Source organism: Myotis davidii, unplaced genomic scaffold (genome assembly GCF_000327345.1).
Source record: "Myotis davidii unplaced genomic scaffold, ASM32734v1 scaffold53, whole genome shotgun sequence".
Classification (NCBI taxonomy): domain Eukaryota; kingdom Metazoa; phylum Chordata; class Mammalia; order Chiroptera; family Vespertilionidae; genus Myotis; species Myotis davidii.
The window spans coordinates 4,625,494-4,633,779 of NW_006286140.1; the positions used below are offsets into that span (position 1 = coordinate 4,625,494).

General features: G+C 40.2%; 1 long non-coding RNA gene across 1 annotated transcript; it reads right to left on the reverse strand.

Annotated features, from left to right (window-relative positions):
* Positions 1-5,904: 5,904 nt before the first annotated feature.
* Positions 5,905-8,113, reverse strand: LOC107182064. The gene is made up of 2 exons (XR_001512781.1): positions 7,960-8,113; positions 5,905-7,391 (listed from the first exon to the last, which is right to left on the reverse strand). It is a non-coding gene; the product is annotated as an uncharacterized LOC107182064 (long non-coding RNA).
* Positions 8,114-8,286: the final 173 nt, after the last annotated feature.

An 8,286-nucleotide genomic window follows, 5' to 3' on the forward strand; every position in this document is an offset into this window, starting at 1 on the left:
CTTCCTTTCTTCCTTTCTTTCTTTCTTTCTTTCTTTCTTTCTTTCTTTCTTTCTTTCTTTCTTTCTACATATGGACATTGAATTTTTCCAGCATCATTTATTGAAAAGACTATCCTTTCTCTATGGAATTGCTTTTGCTCCTTCATCAAAGTGCTTTGAAATACTTGATCCTTGTTATAAAAATACTTTACCTCTGTTCTCTTCTTTATAAGGCAGCCAGATAAGTCCTGCATTTAATAATCATTTGCTTAGGGTTTGAACCCTACCTTCTTAAGAAAGAACATGAGGCAATTTGAGATTAGAATGTGGACTGAGATAAACCACTTCCAAGGTGTTGGGATAGAATCCATCCACGCTGAGTTTTGAGGCCCAGGGTTAGAGATAGAGAAAGCAGGTGCTAGGCCTGACCACCACTTCACCTTTTGAACTTCTGCCTCCTTCACTGAAAAATGAGAAGCAAGTTACAAGACATATTTCAGGTTACTAATCACAGGCATCTATGCAAAGCTCCCAGTAGGGGTAATGAAACTTCTATCTGTAAAAGGTTTTTTCAGTTATTCAGCATGATTGTGTTTTCAGTGATGACGCATGAAGATTCACTGCATTTATTGTGGCTGATCTAGCCTGTGCCACTTCACCAATCCACGAGGAAGAGGCCTAAGACATACATGCAGATACCTGATCACACACTTCCTGGATGCCCCTGCCTGCTGCTTCCACCCTGACCTATCACATCCTGGCCCCACATTTTCAACTCTGGCACTGAGGTGTCTTTGTTTACTTGGGTCAGGAATGTTTCTTTCTTCTTAGGGGACACACGGGATCTGTTCTGCCTCTCTTCTCTCCTTCTCACCTTCTTCTTCCAACTCTCTTTGCCCAAAGCTGGCCATACTCCCTCATTCTCAAGAACACACAGCACATCCATTTTCCCTGTTTAAGGCAGCCAAAGGCTTTTAAAGATAATGACAATCTCTCAACTGCAATTTTTGAGTTGCAAAGAATTTGCGAGATTTGCTGGCACAGGGAGTTACAGGAATGTTCTTCTAGTACTTTGTGGTCTGGATTCCCTGGAGGGTCAGGAATCTACGGCAAACAAGTCGTGTGGAAATAATGATACTATAGCACGGGTGGTGATGGCTGTTTGGGGGATAAGGAAGAGAAGCATCATATAATTTTTGCAGAAGAGGTGATAATTGAGTCTTGAAGGATGGTGAGAAGTGCAGCAACACCCTAGACTTGCAGTGGGGTCGTGGGATCCATCAAGAGTAACACTGTGCAGAGAAAGGGAAACATGAAAGAATATACCCTTTGAATGTTGTATAGGTCAGCCCTACCCACAGGTGGGCAAGTTGACTTAGCCGGTTTGGCTGGCAGAGCAGGTGCCCCTTCCCTGCATTGTGCACATCCTTCTGGGCCTGCCCTCTTCTTAGCGCCCAGGAAATCGATCATGCTGTCAAGATTAGAGAGAAAAGCATGGCTTGCCATCCAGCACATGCAGGACAAGACCTGAGGTACAGCTGAAGCATAGAATGCGTGCTTGAAGGCAGCCAGAAATGGAGGGGAGAAAAGATTGGTGGGGAATGATGACTGAAGGATGTTTACATCCAGGCCCTGGGTTCTTTTTGCATCTTGTGGTGCAGTTCTAAGGAGTAAGCCTAGTGCCAAGCGTGGGGATCTGAAGGAAGTATGAGAATTGCTATGCTCATCGGGCAATGGCAGTGATCTCTAGGAACCAAATCATCTGGCACCTTGTTCTTGGACTTCCCAAACTCCAGAACTGTGAGAAATAAATGTTTGCCAGGCTATGATGCATTGTTATAGCAGCCCACACTGACAACAATGATAAGGAATCCAGAAAGAGTGGCAGGTTTACAGGAGACCATAAATCCTGATTCAGATCTACAGCACTTCCGAGGTGGAGAGGACCTGAGGCTGTTAGGTATATTGGTCCTAAGTTCAATTGTGATTCAGGGTTGATGAAGGGGCAAAGGAGTAACTGTGAGCAGTGGGAAGATAGCCTATTAAGTGGATATTTCTAATTCAGTTTCACAAATACTTTAGCAGGCCCTGGTTAGGCACTGTAGCACGTGCAAGGAAAAATCACGCATAGCCTTCTACTAAGGAGCCCACTTTGTTTTTATTATGGCCATGGACTCAGCTTTAACATGCATGAAAAGTGTTTCCAAGAATTATTGCTGAAGTAGGTGTAAGATTTATGTCTACAAGTTTAGGTCTATTTTCCTGGCTTCCTCTGATGTTTGACATAAGTATGTCCCTCTTTCCTTCTTTCTTTTCTTTTTTTTCCTTTCATTTTACTTATCAGATTAAACCACATTCTAGGATCTGATAAACATGACAATTGATTTATTCTTTATTTTCTATCCTGCATAAATGCTTAACTATACCATGGTTAACTTATAGCAGTCCAAAAAAAAAAAATGCAGGGTGTATCTTTACGGAAATCTCCAATCTTAGAATTTAAAATGGAGAGAGAATGGAGGAAGGTTTATACAGTTTCCTTATTTTTTAGTGAAACTCCGGCAAGATATTTTTCTGTATGTTGGTTAACTACTTTTAGCTAAACACACACACACTCACATTCTCTCAATTGATTACTGAAGCTTAAGCTTATGAAGGGTGTAGTAAATATTTTTTAAAATGCTTAAAATATTTAAGAAAATATTTAAAACATTTCAGTAAATAAGAAACATTCTAAAATATGAATTTGCATAAAGAGCTAATTGTAGGACTGCAGTACTTGCCTTTGGAAATTAAACTTTGGAATAAAAGATTTTTAAATTTGAATTTAATATGCATACTAAAAGTGCTGAAATGCACTTTCTATCATAAAGAATTGAGAACAGTAATTCAAAGCAAATGATGGTGTCTTGGTCCACCAAGAATTTGCATATTTTGCCAATATTTAATGTAATTTCTTAGAAGATTCTTTTCTAAAGTATGAGATTTCTTATTGGGAAAAAATGTGGGTGGATTCACATAATTTATCTTGAGTCTCTTTATAAACATTTTAAAGTTCAGTTCTTCTTTAGTCACATTTTAGCCAGTGGAATGCAGGTAACACATTTTGTTCTTCTTTCCCCAGAAACTGGTGTGTTTATTCTTTTATGGACTCAGAGGGACTTTTGAAATTAACTTCAATTTTTACGGCCCTCTTTTCATATCCCATGTGTGAATTTACTGTGGAGTCTTATGAATGATGGAATTTCAGCCGCCTTCCTACTGAATTGCTTTGCTTGGGTGAGTATAGAAAACCTTTGCAATGTGGTTCAGACCTGAGTTTTAGCACTTAGGGGAAACTTTTTAGAGCAAGCCAGGATATGAATCAATATGAAGGAGGCACTTGAACACAAAACACACTTTTAAAAATTCATTGAAAAACTGAAAGCATTCTTCAATTAAGGACATAGACCAGGGGTCCTCAAACTACAGCCCGGGGGCCACATGCAAATACAAATATTGTATTTGTTCCCATTTGTTTTTTTTACTTCAAAATAAGATATGTGCAGTGTGCATAGGAATTTGTTCATAGTTTTTTTTTAAACTATAGCCTGGCCCTCCAACGGTCTGAGGGACAGTGAACTGGCCCCCCGTTTAAAAAGTTTGAGGACCCCTGGCATAGACTTTAGTTTGTCCCCCATTTTTATGTTCTCTTTTTTAAAGTATTGACTTTATTATTGCTCAAGATAGAACTCTAAGTAAAATCGCAACCCTAAAGCCTTTGGGATAATGGTTCTAATTAATATAATTAATATCTTAGCAAAATATCATGGGTTATAATTAAAAGAAATCATCTGGGTCTAAAGAATACCTACTGAGGGCAGCCCTATTAAGAATAATTCTGAGGAAGCTAAATTAATTTCCTGGACTTGCAAAGCAGCAAAAGGAAGGTTTTTCTTCCTTATAAGCCTGCAGGGTTTGATGTTTGGCCCTGTTGAGATCCAAGGACTATCTGGGCTGATTAACATGTATATAATTAAAGAATGCCAGCTAGGGCAGAGCCAGTTCTACTTGGTTCTGTACTACTGTGAAGTAATTTCTTTATGTCTGCATTATTTACCGTGTGCGTGTGTGTGTGTGTGTGTGTGTGTGTGTGTGTGTGTGTTTTGGGGGTAAGAGGTCTAGTTTCCCTGGACATCATCCTGCTGCCTTCTTTAGGATTACTGCAGACTCCAAAGAGTAGACATGCTTTTCCTAGCATTCAAAGTAGATTTTCTTTCTGCTTATATTACCATTTTTAAGCCACATTTTTCATCACATGGTAAGAAACACTGTAAATAATTGAGGTGATCCATCAAGAGCCCCATTCTTGATAATGAAAAATTGCATAACTCAGTAGAAGTCAATTAAAAACCACAAACTTCAGAAGCCTTTGCTCAGTGAAGATTTATTATTATAGAAGGCATTTAATACAATAGATTGGGAGGAGGTCAAAATTTTTTAAAGTTCTAAAAATTCAGTTAAAGCTTGACAATGACCTTGAGTAATAATATTTACACAATATCAAAGTCTATTAGTTCTTTGAAATGAAAAGGGTTTATTTTTTTCTTTCTTTAACATTAGGTATCTGAGATGTTTAAGATTTTATAACCAAATTTGAAACAACATCCCACTGTGGGACACTTTTTTTTTCCGTTGAAGGTTTTAAATGATTCGTACTCTTTGGTTGTGCCTATACAATGAAAAGTAGACAAATGAAGTGAGAGAAGTCAGGATATTTTCCTCTGTTCAACCAACTATCTGAGCAATTAGAACTTGCTAGATAAATGAACTCAAAATGTTTTTGTTATCTGGTTGCTTGGTTAGGACACAACCAACACTTTAATAGAATGTAATAACTTATACAACTGCATATAATTTTTAAAAAAAACAAACACTGACTTTGTTTCTTTAGATACATCCAATGCTGCGTTAAGAGCCTAAGGAGAAAACGCCAACTGTCTAAAATGTAATACCTATAACATTTTCTTCCCTTTTAGCAGTTTTTCATGCCCAAAATATAAAATTAACAAAAGAGCAATACTTATCTTCAAAAACCAAAAATATTTATCCATTGACTCTGAGCCTCATAATCTTCCCAGCCTAAGTTTACAATGAGCCTAAAGGCTTAGGTAGGTTCAGCAATCAGGCTGACAGATGCTTAACTCCAAGCACCAGCACACGTGACTTGCTTCCTACTGAAATTAAACTGCCAAATAAAACGGAGGAATTGTCCCCCTTTTAATAACAAAGAACACAATCGTTAGAATTCTTCAGATTTGGAATTCCAGCAGCGTTGTGTTTTCCTCTTGATGTGTGACAAAAAATGAATAGTATAAAAAGTAAAAATGAACCTCATCGAAACAAGCAGTCCTTTGACTTTATAAGGCTCAACATCAAACATCAAATTCTAAAAATACCTAAGACTAGTGAATTGTCAAAGCTGAAGGGAGAACATGCTGGGGAGAGGGCAGATTTTTCTAACCTTTCAATTTATTTTAACCTACTAGCATTAACTTTGTTCATTTCTGTTGAGACACTACCAACCCCACTTACTAGGCACCATGATATTTCATATTCCTATATGGGCATTTGACTTTGACCTCATAAAAAGTCCCTTGGGTCTATAATACTTTTATTCTTGTATAATCTGTAACAAATCCTTTCCTTTTAAAAATCAAACAGACCACGTTATACACACAGTTGACTATTTACAAAGCACCCAATTAAATCCTACTTAATTCTCACTCTAAAAATTCCTTGTAACTTGTGTGTAAAGTACTGATCACATTAAATGCACAATGTTCACAGGCCCTGACAGTCCCATCTAACCTAGAAAATATTACCTTCCTTAGGAAAGAAAGTCTTAGAAGTAAGGTTTTGAAGAAAGGAGACCAGAAATCACAGTACAAGACAGATAAATCTACTTTAATATTCACATGTAAAAGTTACACATCACAAGAGATTGGACAGTTTACCGGTAACTAACATAGCTATAGTGAAAATCATTTTTATAAAAAAATAATCTAGAGGTGGTCATCAATTTTTGGTCTACTTAAGTTAATGTTTGAAGATCGACTTTTATCCCTGCTTGAAGGGTTTGCCACTATGCCTTTTTCTTTTTTTCTCTCACTGTTGCCTATTAATATTCTTTGGAGGAAGGAAAGCAGAAAGTGTTCATTTCCAAGAGGTTGTCCTTTGGTAGCAAGCAGAGAACATTTTTCATTTCTATGATTTAAATAATCTGTACAAACATGAAACTGTAGTGTAAAATGAAGAATGATAAGCTTTTTCCCCCCCACTTTGATTTAACAGATTTCATAAACTCCTTAAGGATCCAAGCATTTCCCTATCCCATATGCAAAATCATTCAGAGTCCATGTTGACCTCAATCAAAACACAAATAACAAACACTGACTCTATGTATTGTATTACACTATCAAGCCCTGTACTTAAAAACTGATAAACTATCTTTCCAACATGTATGCTTCAAATACAAGGATTTCAATCTAGGTTAAAGAAAAGGCATTTGAATGGACTCAGAACAAGTTTATTTTGTCATTAAACATTTCATGCAGTCATGCAGGACCACTAGCTATAACTGTTACTTCCGATTCTACACGGTACTTCGCAAAACAAAAACAAATTAAAAGCCAAGCCAAACAGAAAAGACATTCAAAATATCAAGAGCTCTGCAATTGAGCTGAAAAATAATTTTCCAAAAGAAATATTCCCATAGATTTAAAAAAAGACACACATAATATTTACAAAAAAATATTTAATTAAAAATATCTTATAATTACAGTAGTCTATTAAAGCATATACTTTCTCACACTTATAGAACATCTCTATATATACATGGTATGAAATGTCACTCAGTTATCTATACAATATGTAACATTCTTGCAGGGAAAAAGAGAAAGTTCCCTGCCCCATTTTAATCATCTATTTTAAACAATAGATGTAAAAAAATATATATATCTACAATGCTCTGGTATATTAGTAAAGCTTCAAAACAAAAATTGAGCTCCTTGGTCACAAGTAGGCTTCTAAAGTCATATTTACTCTTGCCTTTCTATTTATCAGTTCTGTTACACTTAAGCTTAAAAGTTTAACTGCACCTCAAAAACAAAACAAAACACAGAGTGTACAATTCACAGCGGTTACAGATGAAGAGACAAAAGAGAATACGGGATGTAGAATATTTATGAACGTGCAAAAAAAAAAGATGAAAGTTTTATTTTTCTTTCCTTTCCCTCTCTCTTGGAATGACGGGTGAAAACGTTTCTAGGATTTGCCGATGTTTTCTCCTTTCCTCCGGTGCCTTTTGCTCTAACTTCTGCTCTTCCCCCTCCCTCTCTAGCCTCCTGGCTCCGGCTCCGGCGGCCGCACACCTGTGGAAGAGGAATGAATAGAGGGGGTGTGGGAACCTCCCCGCTGCAGACTAACTGGCGCCACCGACCAAACTCAAGACATGCTTGATCAACAACCCAAAACAAACCACCGGGTCAGACAACACCCGCAGCCCGCGGCCGGCCAGGCGCCGAGCAGGCAGCTGCGGGCCCCCGGGAAGCCCGGAGAGGGGACCTACTTCGGGGCGATGCCCGCGTCCCTCGCTTTTGTGGTTGTCAGAATGCCCCCCGGGGGGGGGGACATCGGGCAGTGCCCACGCCCTTGGCGGGGGAGAAGGCAGCCAGAGCCCGCGGGTCACCGGGGGAGGCCAGGGGTGGCGGGGACCAGAGCGGACCTCCCCATTTAGAGTGAATCCCCAGTTGCTAAAGCGAAGTACAGCTTCAGTTGCTAACTGGCGGGCAGGGAGAGACGGGGTGGTCCGCCTTCTTGGGAGTTTGCCCTCAGAAATGCTGGGGGCAAAGAACTCGGCGGTGCCTGGCACCGGAAGCCCCGGAGGACCGGCGTCTCGGGTGACCGGCCACTCGAGAAGGGAAAGAAAGGCGCGCTCACCTGGACCGCGCGGCTCAGCGGCACAAAATGCTGTCGCCCTGCTTGTTCACCGCGCCGGCCTGCAACAGCAACGGACACCAAGGGAGGTTAGCAGCGCAAACACGCACTCGTCGCTGCCCTCGATTCGCCTTGGGAAATCGAGCTGGCGCGCGAGTGCCCCCACCCTAGCCTGCAGCCCCGGGGACCCCCCCGCTTCCCACCTTCCCACCCCCGGGGAAACAGGCTGGACTTGACAGCCCAGGAAGCGCCCCAGCCCAGTCCCGCCCCGCGCCTTCACCCGGACCCGGGCTCTCCGTGCCCAGCCAAATGTTGGCGGCCCCAGGCGCC